General features: G+C 38.6%; 1 protein-coding gene across 1 annotated transcript in view; it reads right to left on the bottom strand.

Annotated features, from left to right (window-relative positions):
• Positions 1 to 2,290: 2,290 nt before the first annotated feature.
• ahr1b (aryl hydrocarbon receptor 1b) overlaps positions 2,291 to 13,689 on the bottom strand; it is an 88,907-nt gene continuing 77,508 nt past the window's right edge. Inside the window, exons 13-14 of the mRNA XM_087302752.1 lie at positions 11,071 to 11,159; positions 2,291 to 3,308 (exon numbers count right to left, since the gene is read on the bottom strand). The gene's annotated coding sequence lies outside the window, so the exon portion shown is untranslated. The remainder of the gene's footprint in view (positions 3,309 to 11,070; positions 11,160 to 13,689) is intronic.

Below are 13,689 nucleotides of genomic sequence, written 5' to 3' on the forward strand. Positions count from 1 at the left end.
GTTTATCAAATCTCAAACCATCATCAAAGATAACACAGATTTTTTTAGCCAAGGCTTCACAGAAAAGCTTAATTTACCAAGATGTACTGTTGGTGTAACCACTCTTGGAATACCATTGCAACTGCATAACAACCACCTAAAACCCCTTACCAAACAACCCAGCAACTACCTAGACGACCCTAGCAATGTCACATAGAAACACAATAGCAAACACCCAAAGGACCACAATAAGTAACTTCTACAATATTCATTCATTCATTTTCTTTTTGGCTTAGTCCCTTTATTAATCTGGTGTCGCCACAGCGGAATGACCCGCCAACTTATCCAGCATATGTTTTACGCAGCGGATGCCCTTCCAGCTGCAACCCATCACACGTGAAACACCCATGCACTCCAATTGCACACACATACACTACGGACTGTTTGGCTTACCCAATTCACCTATAGCATGTCTTTGGACTGGGGAAAATCGGAGCACCTGGAGAAAACCCACAGGGGGAACACGGGGAGAACATGCAAACTCCACACAGAAATGCCAAATGACTCAGCCTAGGCTCGAACCAGCGACCTTCTCGCTGTGAGGCGACAGCACTACCCACTACGCCACCAAGCTGCCACTCCTACAACATCTGCCTAGAAATCAACCAGTTGACCTTAGAAACTATATGGAGTGACGTAGCAACTGCATAATCACCACCAAGAGGATCTCAGCAACATAGATCAGGGGTGTCGAACTCAGTTCCTGGAGGGCCGCAGCTCAACACAGTTTAGTTCCAACTGAACTCCAACACACTTACCTGTAGGTTTCAAACAAACCTGAAGGACTCAATTAGTTTGATCAGGTGTGGTTAATCAGGGTTGGAACTAAACTGTGCAGAGCTGCGGCCCTCCAGGAACTGAGTTTGACACCTGTGACCTAGATGTATTTATCCATCTATGCAAACTACTTTAAACTGTCAGACTAGGCTTTTTCAAGTCGATATTGATGTCTGTCTCTGAAATCTACTTTCTAGATAAAAATATGTAATTACAATCATGCACATGCACTGGTCTGAATGTCAAGAGTTTGTTGTGTATAGCATATACTAATTGGCATTGACATATCAAGATTAACAATTAAAAAAACAATGCTGCTTATCACTCACTTTCCATCAGCTTATTCCCTGCTTTATCAGGGGTCACCACAGCGGAATTACCCACCAATTGCTCTGTCATATGTTTTACTTGAAGATGCAATCCTCAGTGCTGGGAAACACCCACGCACTCTCCCATTCACACAGTTCGGTCAGTTTAGTTTATTCAATTCACCTATAGGGCATGTGTTTGGAATGTGGGGGAATTCGGAGCACCTATGAATACACGGGGAGAACATGAAAACTGCCAAACATGCTAACCACTATGCCAGCCACCATGGCATCCCTGCTTAGCATTTAGTAATGCACTACACTGAATTGTATTGATTATGAATATCCATGCCAGTGAAAGTAAAAATACATATATGAATGTTTATGACTGTATTTTTTTTGTTGTGGTTGTTTGGACGTGGATATTTGTGTCTTCTCTGGATCTGTGCGAAACTATTTTCAGTCATGCACAAGGGTTAAAATGCGCAGTTCGTATGATGGAGGGGTAACTTACGGCCAGAATGTCCTGACTCGCCCTTGAGATCTGCTCCGCTTACACACACACACACACACAAACACACAGACCCCTGCTGGAGTGCCTCCTGCTGAGAGAGTGAAGCCATAATGGACGATACCGGACAGCCATCAACGACAACCAGAGAGAGAGAGAGAGAAAAAAAGAGAGAGAGAGAGAGAGAGAGAGATGGGAACATGGCGAGCAGAAGTGTGAGAGACACACCCCCGCTATATTTGACTTCCTCACATATCTTTGAGTCCCATATTGATTGAAATTTTACTTTCCTTGATCCTCAAGCAAACCATCCAGCTTCTGTCTGCTGTTCTCTTCAAGTCTTTAACTCAACCGTATCTTTGCCCTACTAAAAAACAACAACCAACAAAACAAAACAATATAAACCATCACGATTCTAATGGTTTACACTGCAAATACCATTAAAACATTATAAACCATCCACATTTAAGCATTAAAATCAGCGCATCTTTTCTAATGTGTTTTGGGACATATCCCATTAGGATTCATTGGTTTTTAACATACCACCAGTAGTAATAACTTTAGAGATGCAAAGTGAAAATAAAGTTTTAAAAAATTCCGATATGTTCATTAAAACATTTCAAATTCGACGGTTTTGATGTTTATTTTTTTTTTTCTGAAGGGATACGATTGAGCTGGAGCAGTGTTTGCAACTCTTGCAAGACAACCTGAAAAGCCAAACCCATTATAGAAAATTCTAATAACGGATGCAGGATATATCGGCGGCCATATTGTTATCGGCCGATAAATGATATTTTTAATGTTATTGATATCAGTTCGGGGTGTCATGATGACACAGTGGGTAGAACGATCGCCTCACAGCAAGAAGGTCACTGGTTCAAGCCTTGGCTGGGTCACAATTTTTTTGTGGAGTTTGCAATGTCCAAAGACATGTGGAATAGGTGAATTGGGTAAGCTAAATTGGCCGTAGTGTATGAGTGTGTGTGAATGAGAGTGTATGGGTTGTAAAATTTACCAGTACATTTCAATGGTTACTATTATGTTTTTGGACGTATTCCATTAGTTTATATTGGCTTTAACATGCCACCATTGGAAGGAAAAATACAATCAATTTGAGACCCAAAAGACCATTAGCTTTCCACTTATTTTGTACACTACATGATTCAATTCAATTCATGTGTATTTCTATAGCGCCTTTACAATGTGGATTGTGTCAAGGCAGCTTAACATAGAAGTTCTAGTAAATTGAAACTGTGTCAGTCCAGTTTTCAGACTTTAAGTTCAGTTCAGAGTGGTTTAAATTTTACTGCTGAAAGTCCAAACACCGAACTTCGCCAATTAAAGAAAGTGATGGAAAAACCTCAAGAGAAACCAGGCTTAGTTGGACACGACCATTTCTCCTCTGGCCAAACTTCTCGTGCAGAGCTGTAGTCTAGGCGCCAAAGGCAGAACGCTGAACGTACATCATTGAGAAGCTCCAGGTATGCGGGTGTTCAGGCTGGCCCACGGGATTAGTGCGGAGACTCGTCTGTCATTGGGGTCTGTCATCCTCTATGACCACCACAGCATCTGCTCAGTATACGGCCTGGTCCAGGATTATGGATACCTTTGCATCGTCTCTTCACAGGTCTTGGATCCCATCAGTGCTACTTTGTGTGAATCTGGAGTCATTTCTGGTAAAATTAGTGACATTTGAAAAAAGCAAACAAACAATTGTTTACAGTGAGGTGCTATAATTATCTTTACAGTTTATCTATTGAATGTTAAAAGACAACAAACATGTGGCGCAAATGTGAAGCTAAAGGTTCTAACAAATGGAAGTTCCTCAAACCAGAAGTACAACCCATAATTTGAAATGCAGTCAAGTGTAGGAAAAAAGATTGATATTCATACATTTTTTTTTCATCTTCAACGAAAATCAATATAACTTTGGAAATGTGGAAATCATACCCAATATTAGAACAACTTCTTTTAACATAAAAATTTTTAGTTGTTATTATCAATAAATTATTCCCCGGCATGCTAAATGGGGTATATGCAGGGCCGAAGCAAGCTGAACTGCCGCTCTAGGCAAAGGAAGGTCACGCTACCCTCAACCGCAACCCTCTCTATTCTGCCGCCCTAGATGCGGATATAATGAAGGGCGCGGGTGGTGAGGGTAGTGTCGGGCACGCGGATATAACTGAGGGCGGGGGTGGTAAGGGTAGTGTCAGGAACGCGGATATAACTGAGGGCGGGGGTGGTAAGGGTAGTGTCAGGAATGCGGATATAACTGAGGGCGGGGGTGGTAAGGGTAGTGTCAGGAACGCGGATATAACTGAGGGCGCAGGTGGTGAGGGTAGTGTCAGGGACGCAGATATAACTGAGGGCGCGGGTGGTGAGGGTAGTGTCAGGAACGCGGATATAACTGAGGGCGCAGGTGGTGAGGGTAGTGTCAGGGACGCAGATATAACTGAGGGCGCGGGTGGTGAGGGTAGTGTCAGGGACGCAGATATAACTGAGGGCGCGGGTGGTGAGGGTAGTGTCAGGGACGCAGATATAACTGAGGGCGCGAGTGGTGAGGGTAGTGTCAGGGACGCAGATATAACTGAGGGCGCGGGTGGTGAGGGTAGTGTCAGGGACGCGGATATAACTGAGGGCGTGGGTGGTGAGGGTAGTGTCAGGGACGCAGATATAACTGAGGGCGCGGGTGGTAAGGGTAGTGTCAGGGACGCAGATATAACTGAGGGCGCAGGTGGTGAGGGTAGTGTCTGGGATGCGGATATAACTGAGGGCGCAGGTGGTGAGGGTAGTGTCAGGGACGCAGATATAACTGAGGGCGCGGGTGGTGAGGGTAGTGTCAGGGACGCAGATATAACTGAGGGCGCGGGTGGTGAGGGTAGTGTCTGGGACGCAGATATAACTGAGGGCGCGGGTGGTGAGGGTAGTGTCTGGGACACAGATATAACTGAGGGCGCGGGTGGTAAGGCGGCCGCCTTGGTCGCCTCTATGGACATGCCGGCCCCGGGTATATGCACACAACACAGACTTTTCATTTCAGTCAGTCAGCCCCAGGGCTTCCGGTTAATTGTCATCCCATACAAAATCGAAACGTTTAAGATCTGATTTCTTTAAAAAACAGCAATCGTAAATGTCTGGCTGACATATGATATAAAGTGGTTGTCAGTCCAAACAAATAGCACTGCATTAAATTATATTTTTCCGCACCATGTCTTTAAACTATGGAGATTAATTCCACCCCAGTATTTTCAATGAAATTTCCATGTTAGCCTGTGGCTAAGACAGTGCCCGTGTTTAAAAGTTTTTTTCATCTCTTTTTACAATTTAACAACCACATGGAAACTTAAATCTATTTAACGGAATAAATTTTAATTATATTACAACATCGATGCTGTAAAAGGAACCCTATGAAATTGAAAATAGTCACATAAAGCTTTCACAGGAAATTCATCATTGGTGTGCACATAGCTCACAGGTGTCAAACTCTGTTCCAAAAGGGCCGCAGCTCTGCACAGTTTAGTTCCAACCCTAATTAAACACACCTGATCAAACTAATTGAGTGCTTCAGGGTTGTTTGAAACCTACAGGTAAGTGTGTTGGAGCAGGGTTGGAACCAAACTGTGCAGGGCTTCGGCCCTCCAGGGATTGAGTTTGAATCCCCTAACATAGCTCCTTGAAACTGCTTTGAATTCGGAAGGCAAAAACAGAAGCAATTTCTAATTAAAATTAAATAATTGTAAGCTGGAGACACGCTTTACTTTATTCACTAATCTCCAGTAACTTGTGAGCAGATCCGCGGCTGTTTATTTTGTAGCGCAATTTAAGAAAATAGTATCCGAGTCGCGTATAATAAGCGGATCTGGCAACCCAGAGCTCACTCGCCGCTGGAGACTCCCATTGATCTGAACTATTTTCAGCTCCCGGGTTTGTCTGCTTGGCAGAGGCGAATGTGCCCACAAATCCATGTGTGTTTGTGTGTGTTTGTGTTCGCCTGGCTCCTGCTGGGGAATAACATTCGGTTAGTAGACAAATCCCTCCCGGCGCTTATTTGTTTCATGCATTTAACAACGTTGGTTTTATATGACGGTTAACATCGAGGCATAGAAGCAAAATTGATCCTTATTGTGGACATTTTAACGCGGTGTTTGACCGCCTATTTCTATTTATAAAGAAGGTTTGAACGCTATTTAAATATGCACAAATAGCCTAACATTAATAGATAATTATGAGTTGATTTGCTGAATATTTAAATGATTTAAAATCGAAATGTTACAGTTTTTTACAATTGCTATGACACAATACATTTAACACGTTTCCTAAACTCTTAACACAATTAGCACAACATCCGTCTTCGTGGGCTAAACAATTAACACATTTCTTGTTGTTTTGACACAAAATGCATCCAGTTTACACAAATTTAAAATGCTTTAACTTCTTTTACACACAAGCACAACCAAGAACAAAACAATGTAAATTTACAGTCAAATTTACAAATGCTTTAACACAATATGTCAGAACAGATAACACCATGTTCTAAACAGAAATTATATAGGATAAAGTCAAAGTGAACAGCTGTTCTAATTGTGAATTGAAACACAAGTTTATTCCCTGTATTTTATTCAATTGCCAATGAGAAACAGCATATTGCGGATATATAAATAAATAAGTAAATGGCAAATGGTTTTGGCAGCTGAAAATAAATAAATAAAATAAATATATATATATATGAGTCTCTCTCATATATATATATATATATATATATATATATATATATATATATATATATATATATATATATATTTATATATATATATATATATATATATATATATATATATATATATATATATATATATATATGACAGCTGATTCCCATCTAGAAAGCACACTTATGTCTTGTTTTGGTTTTTCCAATCACATTATCATATGTTCTAATAGAGAACTCTTGAGGTTTTTGAAAGGAACATCAAAGAACTCTGTCACCAATACATCCATGTAAGATTATGCAATAAAGTCATTACTGTACTATACACAGTGTGTTTTGCAGTAAACTACTCTTTAAACCTGGAGTTCATTAGTACATACAGCACATATACAGTACAGCATTTGCATACACTGTGTCTAATTACTTTCAGAGAGTCATGAAGTTAGAGGCCAATCAAGTACCACATGAAATTTTCAATGTTGACAAGGTTGGGGATGTCGCCGTAGGAAAACCATAATAGGCCAAAGGGCCACAGTTACCGTGCCGGGCCACAGAAGATATTACTGTAAGTATAATGTGGATAAGAACATGTGGCAAAAGACCGGGCAGTATAGAAGATTACTTTGTTATTTTATTATAATTGTGGTGCTTTTTCTGTTTGCAGTGATGTCCTTCAGCAAAAAAGTCTGTACTGCAGAAATTCTGTGTCTGTATTTTTTTTTACATAAACTGTAAATTTTATGAAGCAATTTTTTTTCTTCGTTTTGTATAGAATTTTTGCCGTAAACGAAAGAAAATGCATGCATTTACTTAACCCAACGAAACAAAACTGTAACGAGACTTCAAATATAAGGGCAGAGCTGACACATAAACTAATGGAGTTTCTGTAATGTCAGCTGATGATAGTGTTTTTATTGTCAGTGTGTTCTGATTGACTGAATGTTTATGTTGGAAGAGAACATGTGTTAGTGTTTTGAACAATAATTTCATTTTGAAACATGATTGCAGTGTTTTGTTAGACATGGTGTAGTGTGTTCGTTTATTATTGTATTTTGAAAAGTAGTTTAGAGGTTTGATTTATAATGTGTGATTTTGAGCATAAAATTAACTGTTTTGCCAGTTGTGTATTTTAGGCGTGTTGCTGCGTTAAGAGTTTAGCAAACTTGTTAAATGTATTGAAAAAAGTGTCCAAAAACACATGGAATTTGATGGAAATATAGAAATTAGGCATTTTTCAAGCAAAGTTAATGCTGTTATAGTTAACTAAAATAACGTTGGTGATGAAAATAAACAGAAATATATCTAGATTTTTATACTATTAAATATTTTGTAATTTAATACTCTATTTTAGGGATATTTTGCATTTTAAACAATATTTTACATTTACGATTCATAATTTAATTAAAATATAGCTATATCGTACATTTTTGTTTTATTTCTGTATGCATGTTTTATTTTTTATTTTACTTTTGACCAGTGCATTTACAATTTAAAGAATGTGATTAATTATGAAAAAAATAAATATGCAATATCAATCTTTAAAAGTATAGTAATTGTAAATGTTAAATTTATTTTCCCCTAAAATACACAATAAAATACATACTAACCTACAATTTATTGAATAACAATTCTATTAAATTTTAGTCATAAAATAGACTGTTGCAAGCTTTGTTTACACCTTTCTATGTTAAACTAATATCTGACATATAATATAAAATAATTCCCATAATGTCAATTCTTTAATACAATATAGATTTTTTAATCAAATGCAAAAGCAAACATTGTCTGTTTTGTTACAAGTGAAGTTGCATCATCAGCGTCTGCATTCAGTTGTGATTTCATCTTTAGCAATAGTTGTGTCTCGTTTCTCCACAGGGGCTCTTAAAGGAGAACATTTCCCCATGAGAGCTAAACAACAGAACAAACAAGCACACGACACACACACCTGCAACACATACACACTGCTGGAAAAAAAACCAAGACTCGCAGATTTAATACAGTGAAGCACTATAAAGATTCCTGCCGATATTCTCCCCCTGAAAATGTGTGACTTAAAGTAATTTTAATGTCATATAATTTAATATATTTATCACATTTGTACACCCTCCCAAAAGAGATGATTGTCCAAAAATATTATTAATCAATTCCTTTCATTTTTATTTCATTGCAATATAGGCCTTTAAATAACAATAATAATTAAAATTATTGTAATTTGCATTTTTTTAAATAATAAAAAAAAAAAATAATATTATAAATTTTGTTAGATTCACTGTAAAAAATGCTAGGTTCCACACAATTGATTTGTAGGACAACATCAACTTATTTGTTTTTACAAATTTAAACGGATTAAACATAAAACAATTAAAAAAAAATCAAGAATTGTGTTGTTTAGTTAAACAGTTGTTTAGTTGTTTAGTTGTGTTGTTAAAGTAGTTTAATTTAAATAAGACAATTTAATTAAAATGGACAACTACAATCAATAAAAAATACAAATAAAATAAGTTAATGTTATGATTAATACAATCTTTGATAAAAAATATAAATATATAAATGTACTTGTTTTTAAATGGTTTACAATTATCTTAATAAATTTCCCTTGAAATATGTTTTCTGTAAACTAATACAATTATTTGATTTTATAATTAATTGATTTTATGCAAGTGCTTTTGCCTTACAGCAAGATGGTCGCTGGGTTGCGGGTTCGAACCTCGGCTCAGTTGGCGTTTCTGTGTGGAGTTTGCATGTTCTCCCTGCCTTCGCGTGGGTTTCCTCCGGGTGCTCCGGTTTCCCCCACAGTCCAAAGACATGTGGTACAGGTGAATTGGGTAGGCTAAATTGTCTGTAGTGTATGAGTGTGTGTGTGGATGTTTCCCAGAGATGGGTTGTGGCTGGAAGGGCATCCGCTGCATAAAAAACTTGCTGGATAAGTTGGCGGTTTATACCGCTGTGGCGACCCCGGATTAATAAAGGGACTAAGCCGACAAGAAAATGAATAAATAAATGATTTTATGCATCCATAATAGTTGTTGTATTTGTTATAGTTATATACATATGGTTATATTTAACTAAATATATAAACTACTTGATTTGATTAAAAACAGGGGCTTTCTAGCGTGTTTAAAAGAGCCCCTATTTTGTGTTTTTGAAAATGACCTTTCATACAGTGTGTAACACTCTAAGTGAAGTGAAATTCCCAGCTGATGCTTAAATCTGAAAGTGCACCGTGTTTAAAACTATTGATTCATCTGTAAAAAGTCAACTGGTTCAATTGATTTGCAGCAGTAACAAGTCTTTAACCGTGCCAGCTTGACATTGATATGGAACTCAAGCCCCGCCCATTTGCTGCACGTGCAGACTCGGGAAAATTTAATCCCCCGGCCCCGCCCACAAACACTGAAGAAAGAAAATAAAGAAGACAAACATTGAGGCAGATCCTGGCTGAATCATGTCGCGAAGAGGATGTGCTCTGAAGTGTGAGGGTAAGTAAGTGTTATTTTTCCTACCCAAGGATGAGGCTGTGTAGAGTCAGTGGTTAAAGTTTGTTTACAAAAATACCTCAGCATTATAGCCCCAGCATTGTGCTGTGTTTCTGTCATTTTTCTGACGGGTGCTTCAGCAATCTGCATGCTTACAACGGGGGATTCGCTTGTTAGGAGAAGGATCAGATAAGACTACATGGGACTTTGTCAGAGCTTGACAGGAACTTTAAAGCACACAGTTCATGGATCAGTTTCTTCCTCCATTTCACAGGTGTAGGTAAGTGCGATTAAAATGGTTGCCTCCTTGTTTTCTCTAGCTTGCAAATTATGTATTTAAAAGTGTTTTGTTAATTGTAATTAGCTTGTACTGTATCTGGTTAACTCATTGTATTCTCATATGGCATCTAAAATGCGTTGAAAATGCGACGCATGCCGCTTTGTTTACGGATTTAAATCATTTGTGAGCACGAGATCCACTGCCGCTTGTCATTGCTATGGCCACCATCAGCTGTACCTACACGTGTGGTGGTCAAGTTTCATAATAGTTCAGCTTTTGCCACTGTGTGGATTAATACTGAATGTGTGTCACGGTTTTTACTTATGGGTAAGAAAAGAGAAATATGCTGGTGTTTAACTGCTTTGCTTTAATGCACTTCTGTTGACCAATCACAACAGACTGGGTCATTGAGCCAATCAGAGCAGATTAGCATCACGCTAAGGAATGGTTTGGGAACAAATGAATCACTGAACGAATCACATAAGAGTCGTTGGGATAATTAAGTAAAAATAAATGGATATTATAAGACAATGAAAGTGTTTTTTGAGCTTGCATGCATATCAGCCTGCTGTCGAAGACCCCCAAAACCAATGGATGACCTTTTATACTGCATAATAGGGGCTCTTTAATTCTTTGAAATGTTTAAAAACAGAATATATAAATGAAAAATTGCAGTGATTGATTGTTTTCTTGTCATCAATAACGCAGCGATTGAGTCCATGTGTTGTAACGAACATTTCCACTGGAACAATCTCAACTATCAATTGAAAATCATGAAAAATCCAGTACTTTTGCACTGCATTAGTGCAATGAGGCTCGAATTACGCATGCGAATAAAACTCCCGCTTGCCATGATACCATCAACTTTCCTTCAATGACGTTAGAAATACACAGACTTATCGGTAACACGACTTGAAGGATACATAAGAAGTTTATCCAGAATCAAACATCAGCACACAATGGCGTTCACTCACCTACTTTCAGCGGCCTGTGTTGAATTACGATAGTGCCGGCCGCTTCTTTCATCAGCAGATCCTTACAGTAAACTCCACAAAATCAATAGCTGGAAAGAAAAGAGAGGCCGGAGAGATGTAGTTGAACTAATAGCCATTGACAGACTGACAACAGCTGAGAAAGAGAGAGAGAAAAAAGGGAAAAAAAGTGTGTCGTCTTTCAAGGGGATTTGGAGTGAAGCGGCCATGAAAACATTGAAAATATCAAGGTCGATGCAGCAAACTGTTTAACATCTGAAGGAAAGGTCAAACTTGATCCAAACTCAACTCATTGACTAGCTGGAGTGAAAAACTGAAGCCATTTTATGATTTCTTTAAAGGCCTGTTCACAAAAAGGACGATAACTGTTAAGATAGAGTTCTACAAATTGTTCTAAAAATGAAACAACAACATTAATAAAGAGACTAAGCTGAAAAGAAAATGAATGGGTGGATGTATGAAGATTGACTGGTCAGATGTGTTAGTAGCTCACTGAGGACGTTTGCTGGTTAAAAGGAAGATCCACTACTTTTGACACTCATAAATGATCATAAAAGTCCTCGTGCTGCATGTTTTAGGAGGTTTGCTGAAGGTGCCGCTGACGTAACGTGAGGGGCTTGTATCTTTAATAAACTACGACAGTTTGCGTATAATATGGACATGAAACAGTCCCTTAAAAGGGACGTCACAGCTTCAGTTTCGGCTTCATGTGCGTTTTGCACTCACACTATAAACATACCACGCCAAAGCAAAAATCGAACTGAGCTCTGGCACACCTCTTTCAACCGGGCTAGGGCTGGCCAACTCAAGTGTGCCTAGGCCCGGTTCGGAGCACTCACACTTGTCAAATGAACCAGGAAACTTGCCCGGGCACAGTTCGGATAGGCTAGCGTGAGTAGGCCCTCAGTTTAAAACTTTACTGAAGACACATCTCTTTGCATTAGTATACACATAAAACACAAACACATTTTAATATCCAAATGCTCTAAAGGATTGTTAGGTTGTATTAATCAGGGAAACCGGAGCTGGGAAATCTTTCCAAAAAGACTTTGTAATTCGGATGCCATCTACACTCATGTAAAGCTTGTCCACATGTACATGTAGAGTTTTCCCTGATTTCACTTTTAAAAAACCTCCATCCACATGACAACACAAAAACACACCGTGGTGCATGTTATAGGCACACTGAACCAACAAGCAGAGATCATGAGACTTAAGAATTAAGTATTTTCGAAAGTAGATTACAAGTCAGTTGTAAATTGCAAATGTGAGAACAGAGGCGGATTTCCATCCTGCAGTCGAACGACATGGAATACGTGTTGCGCTTGTTGTGAACATTTTAAATTTGTCTAATTCACATCTTCCACATTTGGTGTGAACCCAGCCGTGTTGACCAATCAGAAAAAAGAAAACAGCACGCACGCTGATGTCATGAGGCCAAACTTCCAGCTGTAGGGTCCACATGACCCCACTGTACCCAGAGTTTCAGAGAATCTTCACCTTGGTCAGATTTCTTAGAATGTTTCAGTTTTGGTCACCTGATACTGATTTTCGTGTGGACAGGCCTTAGTCTGTCTGTTTCTCCCCATCCAGAAATTCATATCATCATGGACCTGGCCTGTATCCTGAGCAGATGCTGTTGTGGTCATCGATGAGTCGAGGAAAAGACCCCAGTGATAGTCGAGTCTCTGCATTTTTCCTATGAGCTAGTCTGAACATCCACTGGTGACCTAATCAGACTTACAGCTTCTCCATGACAAATGTCCAGCATTCTCAAGCTTCTAATGTCCGGACTGTAGCTCTACATAACACGTTTGGCAAGAGGAGAAATCGTTGTGCCCAACTGAGCCTGGTGTCCTTTAAGAATTTTTTTCCTTCTTCACTTCCATCAGCTGGTGAAGTTTGGTTCCTAGCCATTGTCGTCTCAGACTTTCTTGGTTGACACATTTGGAGCTGCTCTAGAGCATTGGTGGAGTTGCTCTTTAGTGTTATGCCTTTCAGCAGTGACATTTGCATTACACTAATCTGACCTAAACTTAAGAGTGACGAAATTTCAAAGGAGTATACAAAACTTAGAACTACATCATCATTAACCTAGAACTACACCAGCATCCTACACAACTCTCCTGCCTGCCTGAATTGCTGGAATGTTCAACAGTTTAAAATATTTTGGCTTTTACTCAATTCATCTATGTTAATTTTGTAACACAATCTACATTGCAAAAGTGCCCAAGATATAGTTTGAAAAACTAGTTCTTTCGTGTAAATGGGCTATATGCACAGCTATTCATTTTCAGCCAATGCTAAACTTCCGGTGAAAGGTTTAAATAGGTATCCTCAATTTCATTAGGTCCCTTTTACAGCATTGAAGCTGTAATGTAATTGAAATACAATCAGGTACTGTAAATAGACTTACAGTTGAAGGCAGAATTATTAGCCCCCCTTTGATTTTTATTTATTTTTTTTAAATATTTCCCAAATGATGTTTAATAGAGCAAGGACATTTTCACAGTATGTCTGATAATGTTTTTTTTTTTATTTTGGAGAAAGTATTATTTGTTTTATTTCGGCTTGAATAAAAGCAGTTTTTAATTTTTTAAA

The sequence above is a fragment of the Danio rerio genome, chromosome 22 (genome assembly GCF_052040795.2).
Source record: "Danio rerio strain M-AB ecotype USA chromosome 22, GRCz13ab, whole genome shotgun sequence".
NCBI lineage: Eukaryota > Metazoa > Chordata > Actinopteri > Cypriniformes > Danionidae > Danio > Danio rerio.